At 36.6% G+C, this 14,383-nt stretch overlaps 2 pseudogenes; both read left to right on the forward strand.

Moving 5' to 3' along the window:
• The first annotated feature begins 1,589 nt into the window (after window positions 1–1,589).
• LOC149495114 (putative calcium-transporting ATPase 13, plasma membrane-type pseudogene) lies at window positions 1,590–4,791 on the forward strand (annotated as a pseudogene).
• A 2,781-nt stretch (window positions 4,792–7,572) lies between these two features.
• LOC149495115 (putative calcium-transporting ATPase 13, plasma membrane-type pseudogene) lies at window positions 7,573–13,573 on the forward strand (annotated as a pseudogene).
• Window positions 13,574–14,383: the final 810 nt, after the last annotated feature.

Raw genomic sequence — 14,383 nt, forward strand, 5'->3', positions numbered from 1 at the left:
CTTTTAAAGCAGAAAAAAAAATATCTCTATCACTGAACGTCATATACTGGGCCACTCTAAATCACAACTACCATCATCAGGCCGACGCAATAACAAACAGAAAACCGCGTTATTACCTTGTCCTTATTGTGTCATAACTGTAGCATCTCCCTAGTTATATATTACATTAACGGTCCGAGATTACTTAGATAATTATGTAAAATTTGAAGGATTAAATAATAATTTTCCCTAATTTTATTTATAGACTAGCGGTTTCCACTTTTGCACCACGACTTGATGTATTTATTTTTGAGATATAAAATATGTGCATTAAATAAATTGTTAAGAATTAAAATAATAGGATGTATAGATTGTATGATTTAAATGTACTATTTGAATTGAAAATTTTTATCCTAACTAATAGTGAATTATTCATGTAATAAATTTGAAAGGAAAAAGAATGGTAATATAGTATTTACACGTGACCAAAAATCAATAGAAAAAGTATATTACTTTATAAACACGAAATACTGATGGAAAAATTAGTGAGAACATTTATTCCCCTTGAGTAATAATTTTTTTCATATATGATATATATTTAGTAATATATTTTTTTGTCCATAATATATTATTTGTTTTGACTTTTGGTTTTATAAAATATTTTTTTAGGCCAATTTATAAACATATCATCATTTAGAAGAGAAAGAGCACATTTGATATTTGAAGATCAACGTGGTTATTTTGAATACAAAAATTGACATAATAAGTACAAAATATATAATGAATTTTTCTACTTACAGGATTGATCAATGTTTGAGAACAATCATACAAGAGGTAATCAAATAACTGAAAAAAATGTCAAGAAACTCATTTGAAATACCTAAATTTCTAATTTGGAGATTCCAATAAACTGACTAATGTTTAGCACTTTCTCAGTCAATTTATATATGTTATTCGAAGATCATCATATTAACTTCAATATATACATCATGAAATACTTGAAATGATGCAATGCTCAACAAACTCATAAAAAAATAATAAGAAAAAGAATCAAAAGTCATTGTATTTAAAACTCTCTCATAAAAACTATAAATTAGAGGGAGAAATTTTAATGAAAAACGAAATTTTTCTTCAAAAACTTACAATTTTTTCTCAAATTAGTTAAATACAAATACTCAAATTTTATGAATTCTCTCTCTTCAAAGGAAGTGCCATGTCAAACACCCAATAAAATTCAATGATTCTACTTTATATATATATATAATGATTTTCTTTTTAGTTTATGGATCAATTGTGTTAGAATAATAATTGACATAAAAACTTTTTAACCTTCGATCATCGTTAATAATAATAATCGTGGTACTCGTAGAATTGCTAATGATACTTACTATTGTGTTTGCCAAAAAAAAAAAAAAAAAAGGAATTGCCAAGACTTGGGGCTTTCCCCTAAACAAATGAAAGAATATATGCTGCAAGGCATTGCGGCAATTTCGTTCCACAAGCCAAGAGTCGTGCTTTTGGTTTTTCCTACTACTTAAAAAATAAACGGGATCAAAGTTATATATAGAACCTTTGCAACCTGAATCTCATCCCACATTCAGAAAATTTCAGTGATTTGTCTGAGGAAATATAGCATAACCTCTCTGCATATTTAGGTACTCGTCAATTCCCATAAATATAGAATAACCTGTTCTTTCTTTAATTATTTGTTCTCAGTTATCTGTTGCCTTGTTACAAATTAACTTGCCTAGTTAAATATGACTGCCCTTCTCAATCCAAACATCTGTATTGACTGTTTACTTGGTTTCTCTGACACCCAAAGCAAATCCAATAAAAGATGGCATTTAGCTTTTGCTACCATCTTCTGTTCAAGAACCATACATTCTTTAGCCCAAAAACCTAAACCCAAGGAAAAAATTAATAAAATTTCACCATCTCCATCTTTTATTTCACTCGACGTTAATCCTGACAACGGCTCCTTCAGTATTCATCAGTCAAGCCTAACTAATCTTGTAAAAGAGAAAAATCTTCAACAGTTAGAAAATTTTGGAGGAGTTTCTCGTATTGCATCTTCTGTTCAAACAAACATTGATGCAGGCATCAATGGAAGTGCTCAGGACATTGCTTACCGACATGAAGCATTTGGTTTCAACACGTATAAGCGACCGCCAACAAAGAGCTTCTTCTACTTTGTCGTCGAATCTTTTAAGGATCTTACTATAGTAATTCTTTTAGGCTGTGCAACTCTTTCTCTTGGATTCGGAATCAAAGAACATGGCCTTAAGGAAGGTTGGTATGATGGAGGCAGCATATTTGTTGCTGTCTTTCTCGTCATTGCTGTCTCTGCTGTAAGCAATTATAGGCAAAATAGACAGTTTGATAAGTTCTCCAAAGTCAGCAACAATATTCAGATTGATGTTGTCAGAAACTGTCGGCGGCAACAGGTTTCAATTTTTGAACTTGTTGTCGGAGATGTCATTTGTCTAAAGATTGGAGATCAAGTCCCTGCTGATGGATTGTTCATAGATGGACATTCCTTGCAAATAGATGAGTCCAGTATGACAGGGGAGAGTTACCACGTTGAAGTTAATGGAGATCAAAATCCATTCTTGTTCTCTGGTACCAAAGTTGATGATGGCTACGGTAGAATGCTTGTTACATCAGTTGGGACGAACACGACATGGGGAGAAATGATGAGTCATATCAGCCGCGACACAAGCGAGGAAACGCCTTTGCAGGCTAGACTTAATAAGCTTACCTCATCAATAGGCAAGGTCCGTCTGGCTGTTGCTTTCCTTGTTCTTTTCGTCCTGTTGGTTCGCTATTTCACCGGAAATACACAGGATGAGAATGGAAATAGGGAATTCAATGGCCGCAGGACAAAGGCTGATGATATAGTGAATGCCGTGGTGGGAATTGTAGCTGCAGCTGTTACTATAGTTGTTGTTGCAATCCCTGAAGGTTTACCATTGGCTGTCACACTCACTCTAGCTTATTCAATGAAGAGAATGATGGCAGATCAAGCAATGGTGAGAAAGCTTTCTGCATGTGAAACTATGGGCTGTGCCACCACAATTTGCACTGATAAAACAGGTACTCTTACGATGAACCTGATGAAGGAAACAAAGTTTTGGCTAGGCCAGATTCCGGGGGAACAGAGGATTTCTTCTTCAATTTCTTCGAATGTACTTGAATTGATCAAACAGGGAGTTGCTTTCAATACTACTGGTAGTGTCTATAGAGCAAATCAAGAATCAGCATTCGAGTTCTCGGGTAGTCCTACTGAAAAAGCAATTCTCTCTTGGGCTGTCCTGGAAATGGAAATGGATATAGAGGATATGAAGCAGAGTTGTACTATTCTTCATGTTGAAGCTTTCAATTCAATAAAGAAAAGAAGTGGTGTACTGATAATGAAGAAAACAGACAAATCAATTCATGTTCATTGGAAGGGAGCTGCAGAGATGATATTAGCAATGTGCTCAAGTTATTATGATGCTTCTGGAATAATAAAAGAGTTGGATGACAATGAAAGGAACACATTCAAGAAAATTATTCAAGATATGGCAGCCAACAGCCTTCGTTGCATTGCTTTTGCACATAAAGAAATATCAGAAGAACAATATGAAGATGGAAAAGAGGAGAAGAAGCTCAAAAGAAAACAGCTTGACCTTATTGGGACTTGTGGGTATCAAAAACCCATGTCGACCAGGTGTGAAGAAAGCTGTGGAAGATTGCCAACATGCTGGAGTGAACATCAAAATGATCACAGGTGACAATATCTTCACTGCAAGGGCCATAGCCATCGAGTGTGGGATACTTCAGCCTGGTCAGGATACACTCAGCGGAGCTATAGTAGAAGGAGAAGAATTTCGCAACTATACACCTGAGGAAAGAATGAAAAAAGTTGATCAAATATGTGTGATGGCAAGATCTTCCCCCTTTGATAAACTTCTTATGCTGCAGTGCCTCAAACAAAAAGGGCACGTAGTGGCAGTCACTGGTGATGGAACTAATGATGCACCAGCATTGAAAGACGCAGATATTGGACTTTCTATGGGGATTCAAGGAACTGAAGTTGCCAAGGAAAGCTCAGACATTGTCATTTTGGATGACAATTTTGCATCTGCGGCTCCAGTTTTGAGATGGGGAAGATGTGTCTACAACAACATACAAAAATTTATTCAGTTCCAGCTCACTGTCAATGTTGCTGCACTTGTGATCAATTTTGTTGCAGCAGTTTCTGCAGGCGAAGTTCCATTGACAGAAGTTCAGCTATTGTGGGTGAATTTGATAATGGACACGCTTGGTGCATTGGCTCTTGCTACAGAACAACCCGCCAAGGAACTTATGTTAAAAAAACCTGTTGGTCGGACTGAACCTCTTATCACCAATATTATGTGGAGGAACATATTGGCTCAAGCTTTGTATCAGATTTCTATCCTCCTGACACTGCAGTTCAAAGGAGAAGCCATTTTTGGTGTGACAGAGAAGGTAAACGACACTTTGATATTCAATACTTTTGTCCTTGGCCAAGTGTTTAATGAATTCAATGCAAGAAACCTGGAGAAGAAGAATGTATTCAAGAAAATACATAAAAATAAGTTATTCTTGGCAATTATTGGGATAACAATTGTCCTTCAAGTTCTAATGGTGGAGTTTCTGAAGAAATTTGCAGATACGGAAAGGTTGAGTTGGGGTCAATGGGGTTTATGCATTGGAGTAGCTGCTCTTTCCTGGCCAATTGTTTGGGTTGTCGAGTGTAGTCCTGTCCCAGAGAAGCCGATTTTCAGCTATGTCAAGTGGAACAGATAGGATTAATTCTTAATTATTATTTCATATCCTTTTTTTCTCCTATGTGTGTATTCTTATTTGCTTCAATTTTCGTTATCAAATATTTTGCTTTTATAAATCTGGTGTAAGTAAATTTTTTTAATTTTACTAATATATTATTTTGCAGAATTTTAAGTCTGATTGCTCATATCCAAACTTTGAACTTCTGTTTTAATAAAATATTGTTATGTAGAATTAGATTTCATATGTAAAGTAATGACTTTGGGAAATGAAATTAGGAACACTTTTTCAGATACTAAGAAATTTGAATTTTTTTTTTCTTTTATATTATCAAATAAATATTAAAGGCTTGTACCCTATGACAATCAACAAATAAATACTCTCTCATATATTTTTATTTATGGCTATTGAGAAATAGCTTTATTTAAAACTGTTTGTGTTTTGAGAAGATTAACTAGTAAGTATTAATTAATTTTTTCTAATTTATCCTTATCATACTAAATATCATTTAATTTCTTAAAACCCATCTTATTACTTCCCTCTTTCTCCCTTTTCATTTTAGCAGTAAATTAACTATTGAAATTGAAGTAATTAAATGAGATAAAAAATAATAATTTTATCAAATTAAGAAGTATTTTATTGCTCCCTCTGTTCACCTTTATCAAATCAATCAAGTAATTAAGTCATCTAAATTATACTAAAAGATTTTTTAATTTGACTAACTTACCTTTTATTTCACTTAATTGTTTAAATTTCAATTATTCTTTTTTCATTAATCTTCCACTAAAATGAAGAGAAAAAAAAAAAAAAGAAAAGTGATAATATAAGTTTTGAAATATTAGTTAATGCTCTTTAATTTAAACAAAAGATTTTTCTTTTTTTTTTTTTTTCTTAAAGAGAATTCATTCGGAACTAATATATGTCCAAAGTACAATATTGCAATAGTTCCATAGGTTTTCCTTGACTTTGTCTGCGTTAAGGGATTTAATTATTTACAAATCACCATATATGAATCTCAAATTACAAATAAAAATAAATAGAGAGAATTAAACTATAAAAAGAAGAAATATATTTGATATTGAAAATGCTACCGCATTATATATTGATGTAGAATATTGTCTCAAGATCGATATATATATACTGGAAGTAATGTACTTTTTTTGAACAAAATTAGAAATATTAATTACAAATCAAAATTAAATTGAGAAATGATATAATTAAATTGAGGAAAGTGGTAGGTAAGTGTAAAAAGAAAAAGTAAGAAGAAGCACGATTGACAAAGACACTAAATGGAGAGGTTGGACGGACCTATGTGCCACATGTTCATTGTTCTTTCAGCTTTGTTCCTTTTTCCGTGAAAATGCAATTCCACCGCGATAAAGCAATATGTTCCATTTCTTGTGGTTTTGTATACCTCATTTAAATACTCCTAGCATCTTCATTTGCCTAATTTCGACCATCCCCAGGTAATCAACACGTCATATTTTTCATGTGTCGTCATTCATAAACTAGTGATCGAATATTCGTTCCATTGTTTACACAATTATTAATGAAATTGAAAAATTATTAAATAATTATTGTTTTATTAAAATAATTAAGCTGGAAAAAAAAAAAAAAATCAAAGCACTGGAGGAGATTCTTTTTGTGCCCATATTATTCATGTCTTTCCATGTCGCTGAATGGTCCAAACATTTTCCTTTTGTGCCCATATTATTCATGTCTTTCTATCAATATCAAGGTTCTGAACTTGACTGTGCCAGGCTTCAGTCTTGCTTTCATATTGATTGTTGACAGATATGGCTTTGGCAGCCTATCTAATTAGGTTTTCTTTTCTTTTCTTTCCCCTTCATCTCAACATTCCCACCGGCTAAGGTATATATATTAATTAGACTATCGATTATACACAATAAATGAAATTAAATTCATGCAGTACCATCTGATTACAATATAAAAGAATAAAAAAACAATAATATATATATATATATATATATATATATATATATATAATTAATAGTATTACAATATTTCCTTTCTGTTTGTCTTTTATGTGTATAGGATTTGAGAATTACATTCAAAAAAAAAAAAAAAAATGAATATTGCAATGCTGAACTTAATCTGTTAAGCCGCAATTATTTAAAGATTTTTTTCAAATGTTCCAAGTTTCTTATATGTTTGACATGATGATTATAATTAATTCCTTTACGCAGTTGATAAAGAAAAAGGTGGATTACCATAAAAATCCATATATATTTTGGACTATATATATATTTTTTTTGATTTTGTCAATTATATACATAACTTAATTTAAAAAAAACATATTTAACATGTCAATATAATACATATTTTATATAAAAAAACCTATATATTTATTTGCCTTTGATGTATAAAGTATATTTAAGTGTAATACAACACCAAAAAAATATTAATTATATTCTAAAATTTATTAAATTTAAAAATAAAAAGAAGAAAAAATTTTGAATCTTCTCATTGCTTTGGCATAATTGGAAACAGCACATTTTCAATCATAAGAAAGGAAAAGGAAAATTCAAGTCTCATACTTAAGGTTCTACTTGGCGGATTTTTTTTATTTTAAACAAAAAATAATTAATTGATTAAACTCAAACTTACTTTCTTATGCTTTTCGAGCTACTTTCCAGGAGACTCGCGACCGTGTCCCAATCTTCGTATAAAGAGAGCGGGACCCGTTTCTCGAATTTCATTGGAAGCCTGTGATTTTGTCAATAATCTAATTAGCTCTCTTTACAAAACACACAAAAAAGGAAAACCTTCAATTCTCTCTTTTTTTTTTTTTTTTTTATTCCATTTTTTTTGATCCGTTTAGTTTCTTACAGCCTATAAGAAACGAACTTGCCCCATAAAAAAGAAAAGAACAAACATGTCCATAGTTTTGGAAACGAGCATTGAGTACTTACTTGATGTGCCCTCTACAATTAGCCAGCCCAATAAAAAAAGATGGCACTTGGCCGTCGCTACCATCTACTGCGCCAGAGCCATTAATTCTCTTACAAAGATCCCAATATCAAACAAAATTTCCCGTTCTCCATCTTTCATTGCAGTTAATGTTAGGCCAGATAACAGCACCTTCACAATCAATCAAACAACCCTCGTGCAGCTCGTAAAAGAAAAAAATTACAAGCAACTTCGACAATTGGGTGGCGTTGCTGGTGTAGCTTCTGCTGCGGAAACTCACTTAGAAGGTGGAATCCATGGCGATGTTGACGACATTGCTCGTCGTCAAGAAGCTTTTGGGTCCAACACGTATAAGAAACCACCGACCAAGAATTTTTTCCATTTTGTGATAGAAGCTTTTAAGGATATCACTATAGCAATTCTTTTAGGCTGTGCAGCTCTTTCTCTTGGCTTTGGAATCAAAGAGCATGGTCTGAAGGAAGGTTGGTACGATGGAGGCAGCATATTTGTTGCCGTCTTTCTTGTTATTGCTGTCTCTGCAGTAAGCAACTACAGGCAAAATAGACAGTTTGATAAACTGTCCAAAATCAGTAACAATATTCAGATTGATGTCATGAGAAGTGGGCGGCGGCAACAGGTTTCAATTTTTGAACTTGTTGTTGGAGACGTTGTTTGTCTAAAGATTGGAGATCAAGTCCCTGCGGATGGTTTGTTCATAGATGGGCATTCCTTGCAAATTGATGAATCCAGCATGACAGGGGAGAGTGACCATGTTGAAATTAATCACGACCAAAATCCATTCTTAGTCTCTGGCACCAAGGTCGCTGATGGCTATGGAAGCATGCTTATTACATCAGTAGGCATGAATACCACGTGGGGAGAAATGATGAGCCATATTAGTCGGGACACAGATGAACAGACACCATTGCAAGCAAGGCTTAATAAACTCACCTCATCAATTGGAAAGGTTGGTCTGGCTGTTGCTTTCCTTGTTCTTCTAGTCTTGTTGGTTCGCTACTTCACTGGGAATACACAAGATGAGAATGGAAACAGGGAGTTCAATGGCAGCAGGACAAAGGCTGATGATATTGTGAATGCTGTAGTGGGAATCGTAGCAGCTGCAGTCACAATCGTCGTAGTTGCAATCCCAGAAGGTCTGCCATTGGCTGTAACACTTACTCTAGCCTACTCTATGAAAAGAATGATGGCTGATCAAGCAATGGTGAGAAAGCTCTCCGCATGTGAGACCATGGGCTCTGCTACCACAATCTGTACTGACAAAACAGGCACTCTTACAATGAACCTCATGAAGGTAACAAAGTTTTTTCTTGGACAAGAACCAACGGAACAGAGCAACACTTCTTCAATTTCCCCGTATGTTATTGAACTGGTCAAACAAGGAGTTGCCCTCAATACAACTGGAAGGGCCTACAGAGCAAATACAGAATCCGAGTTCGAGTTCTCAGGTAGTCCTACAGAAAAAGCAATTCTTTCTTGGGCCAGTATGGATTTAAAAATGGATATGGAAGAACAGAAGCACAGTTTCGTCGTCCTCCATGTTGAAGCCTTCAACTCGCATAAAAAAAGGAGTGGGGTTTTGGTGAGGAAGAAGCTGGACAATACAATTCATGTTCACTGGAAGGGAGCTGCAGAGATGATCTTAGCAATGTGCTCAAGTTACTATGATGCTTCTGGAATAATGAAAGATTTGGATGATCACCAAAGAAATGTCTTCAAGCAAATTATTCAAGGTATGGCCGCTGATAGCCTTCGCTGCATTGCAATTGCACATACACATATATCAGAAGAGCGGCATCAGGATGGAAAAGAAGAGAAGAAGCTCAAAGAAACTGGCTTGACCCTATTAGGACTTGTGGGTATCAAGGACCCATGTCGACCAGGGGTAAAGAAAGCCGTTGATGATTGTCAACATGCTGGAGTGAACATCAAAATGATCACAGGTGACAATGTCTTCACTGCAAGAGCTATAGCTATTGAGTGTGGGATACTAAAGCCTGGTCAGGACATGTTCAGTGGAGCTGTGGTTGAAGGAGAAGAGTTTCGCAACTACACACCTGAGGAAAGAATGGAGAAAGTTGATAAAATATGTGTGATGGCAAGGTCTTCCCCCTTTGACAAACTTCTCATGGTGCAGTGCCTCAAACAAAAAGGCCATGTAGTGGCAGTAACTGGTGATGGAACTAATGATGCACCAGCACTGAAAGAAGCAGATATTGGACTTTCTATGGAGATTCAGGGAACTGAAGTTGCCAAGGAAAGCTCAGATATTGTCATTTTGGATGATAATTTTGCCTCTATGGCTACAGTTTTGAGATGGGGAAGATGTGTCTACAACAATATACAGAAATTTATTCAGTTCCAGCTCACTGTCAATGTTGCTGCACTCGTGATCAATTTTGTGTCAGCAGTTTCTGCAGGTGAAGTCCCATTGACAGCAGTCCAGCTTCTGTGGGTGAATTTGATAATGGATACACTAGGTGCTCTGGCTCTAGCTACAGAACAACCCACCAAAGAGCTCATGGATAAACCACCTGTTGGTAGAATTGAGCCGCTAATCACCAACATTATGTGGAGGAACCTATTAGCTCAAGCTTTGTATCAGATAACTGTCCTCTTGACACTACAATTCAGGGGAGAAGGCATCTTTGGTGTGACTGAGAAGGTAAATGACACCTTGATCTTCAACATTTTTGTCCTCTGTCAGGTGTTTAATGAATTTAATGCAAGGAAGCTCGAGAAGAAGAATGTCTTCAAGGGAATACATAAGAACAAGCTATTCTTAGGGATCATTGGCATAACCATTGTCCTTCAGGTACTGATGGTGGAGTTTCTGAGGAAATTTGCAGATACAGAGAGGTTGAACTGGGGTCAATGGGGTCTATGCATTGGAGTGGCAGCGCTTTCTTGGCCAATTGGTTGGGCTGTCAAGCACATACCTGTTCCTGAAAAGCCAATTTTCAGCTATTTCAATTGCTTGAATCGCATGTCTACACAGCTCCACGAGAATTTGGTTCTAACTTCCATTACCCGTGGCAACCCCTCAGATATTGATCCAACGAGTCTCTCCAAGCTAACAGAGGAGAAAAATTTTGATCAACTTACAAGCTTTGGAGGGGTTAATGGTATTGCTGTAGCATTGAAAAGTGATGTGAAGAAGGGAATCAAAGGTGTTTATGATGATTGCATCGACCGACGAAGGAATTTTGGTACAAACACGTATGAAACGCCACCTGCAAAGAGCTTAATTCACTTTGTGTTAAAGGCCATCAAAGATCCCATGATCATACTCGTGGTTGTGTGTGGTGTCATTTCTCTTGGGTTTGGCATTGCAAACCACGGCCTTTCAAAAGGATGGATTGATGGAGGCAGCATTTTTCTGGCCCTTTCTTTAGTCATAATTGCATCTTCTGTCAGTAACTTCTGGCCAAACAGACAATTCAACAAATTATCGCAAATCAAGTGCAGTATTGAGGTGGGTGTCATCAGGAATGGATGGAGGCAGCAGATCCCAGCTGATCAGATTGTTGTAGGTGATGTTGTTTGCCTAAGACGTGGGAACAAAATTCCTGCTGATGGGTTATTCTTACAAGGCCATCCATTATCAGTTGAATCAAGCCTACGGAGGAACTCTGACCTTGAAGAGGTTACTCATCAGAAGCCATTTCTGCATTCAGGCTCTATGGTAGTTGATGGTTATGCTCAAATGCTTGTCACATCAGTTGGGATGAACACAGCATGGGGTCGGATGATCAGAACAAAATGCAAAACTTTACAGGAAACAACACCCGTGCAAGCCAAGCTTCGCAGAATAACCTCAATTACCAGTAAAGTTGGACTGGTAGTCGCTTTATTCGTTTTTGTGTTTTGGTCAGTTCAGTACTTTATGGGGAAAAAACCAAATGGATATGTTCGAGGGGAGACAAAATTCTGTGATGCTGTCTGTGAGATGGTGAGGATCCTAGCTGCTGTAGTTGCTATTGCAGCAGGAGCAGTTGCAGAGGGCTTACCACTGGCTGTTGTAATCACTCTTGCTTATTCCATGAAGAGTATGACAAAGAATAAGGCTATCGTGAGAAAACATTCAGCCGTTGAGGCAATTGCCTCAACCACCACCATCTGCACAATATTGAATCGGATGACAGTAACTAAGTTTTGGTTAGGGCAAGGATTTATCGAACCAACTGCTTCCTCACGGGTTCCCTCAAACATGATTGAACTCCTCCACCAAGCCGTTGGTCTGCACACAACTCAACCCCCTTCAGAGGTTTCCTCATTCATTTGGACTCCAGTTGAAAAGGCAATCATTTATTGGGCCATACAAGAGATGGGCATGAATACTAGGGAACTGCAAGAAAGCTGCAGCATTCTATACGTTAAAGCGTTTGATTCAGTGAAGACACGCAGTGGGTTTTTGATGAAGAAGAAAAATGATAATACAATTCATGTCCATTGGAAAGGAACACCGGAGGCTATACTAGTCATGTGTTCAAAATATTATGACACCACAGGGATTGTCAAAGCCATTGATTATGACACAAGGGAGAAACTGAATCAAATAGCTCAAAAGATGGCAACTGATGGATTTCAATGCATTGCTTTCGCACATGAGAAAACTTCCAGAGATGTTTATCAAGATGGAATATCCCACCAAGTACTAGAAGATGACTGCTTGACATTTTTAGGGTTTGTTGGTGTAAAGGATGTTTGTCGACCTAGGGTTAGAAAAGCTGTAGAAGATTTTCAATATGCTGGAGTGAACATCAAAATGGTCACAAGAGAGGATGCTTTAATTGCAAAAGCTATAGCAACTGAATGCGGCATACTCAACCCTGACCAGAAGACAGAGAGTGAAGTAGTAGGTGGTGTAGAATTTCAGAATTATACGCAAGAGGAAAGAATGGAAAAGGTTGAAAAAATTCGAGTTATGGCAAGTGCCTCTCCTGTGGACATTCTTCTAATGGTAAGATGTCTTAAACAAAAAGGTCATGTAGTGGCTGTTATTGGTAATTACACGGTGGATGCGACAGCTCTGAGGGAAGCTGATATAGGGATCTCTGTGGGGCTTCAGTCCACTGATGCAGCCAAAGAGAGCTCAGACATAGTCATATTGGATGATGATTTTGTTTCTGTTGTCGATGTTTTAAAATGGGGGAGAACCATGTTTGACCACATCCAGATATATGCTCAGTTCCATCTCACAGCGAGCATTACTTCAGTGGTGATCGACTTTGTGACAGCAATTTCAGCTCGGGAACCTCTTACCATCAAAACTGCAGCAGCCATCTCATCAGGAGAAATCCCATTTGCAGCACTACAAGTTTTGTGGGTGAAGCTGATCATTGGTACATTGGCTGCTCTGGCTCTCACCATAGGGCAACCCTCGAAGAAGCTTATGAAGCGTCCAGTGAATCGGAAGCCTCTTATAACCAACATTATGTGGAGAAATATATCAGCCCAGTCCATCTATCACATAGCTATCCTGCTGACCATACAGTTCAAAGGCAAAGAAATCTTCAGTGTGAATGACAAGGTAAAGGACACCATGATGTTCAATACATTTGTTCTTTGCCAAATTTTTACTAAATTCAATGCAAGAGAGCTCAAGAAGCAGAACATCTTTATGGAGATACACAGGAACAAATTGTTTTTGGGCATCATAGGGGCAATTGTCATTGTTCAAGTAGTGATGGTAGAATTTCTGAAGAGATTCGCAGGTACAGAGAGGCTGAATTGGGGGCAATGGGGTGTCAGCATTGCAATTGCAGCCATGTCGTGGCCAGTTGCTATGTATGTAAAGTGGATACCTGTCCCGAAGAAACCATTTTTGAACTATCTAAAGTGGAAAAACTAGGGGTTGAGAAGCTTGCTTTTTAGATTTTCTGAAAAAATTCCTTTCAGAGAAGCTCATAGAACCCCTCTTTTTTTTTTTTTTCCTTTCTACTTGTTTCATCTCATTGCTACGAGAGTTGTTAAAGTAGCTTTTATTGGAGATAAGAGTTAACAGATATTGATAAAGTTTGTTTAGGTTGTTATGGATAGATAATTTCTGTTGTAACTTATTTTGTAACCATATACTATTTAGTATAGGACTCTTCTTGTATTTAAACAGCATACTAATGACAATACGATCATCTCTTCTTTTCTATAGTCTTCTGTATATGGTATCAGAGCACAAAGCTTAAAAGGCTTTTTCCGATCCAATCTCTGATTTTCTTTCAATCTCTTTCCTCTTTACTTTGATATGGCTTCAGGTAGCGGCACTGTTGTTCATTCTTCTAGGCGTTCTCTTGTAACAATTAATGGTGCACAGCTGCCTCTAAAACTCACTACTACGAATTATCCAACTTGGAGGGCTCAAATTGTACCACTGTTGAAAGGACATAGCTTGATGAAATATATCCTAGGTACGGTACCTGTACCTTCTGCTACTGTTGCTGATAAGGGAGGTGTACAGATTTCAAATGCAGATTATGAATTTTGGGAGTGTCAAGATCAATTGATTCTTGCTGCTATTCGAGCCTCCCTTTCTTTTTCGATCATGAATGATATTGCAGATTCTGATACGTCTGCTGATGCATGGAGAAAGCAACAAATGTCCTATGCCAATACGTCTACCACCAGAGTTTTATCTCTGCGAGAGAAACTTGCTAGAACAAAGAGA

The sequence above is a fragment of the Jatropha curcas genome, chromosome 7, assembly GCF_041381405.1.
Source record: "Jatropha curcas cultivar XTBG-Jc1 chromosome 7, XTBG_Jcur_1.0, whole genome shotgun sequence".
Taxonomy (NCBI): Eukaryota; Viridiplantae; Streptophyta; class Magnoliopsida; order Malpighiales; family Euphorbiaceae; genus Jatropha; species Jatropha curcas.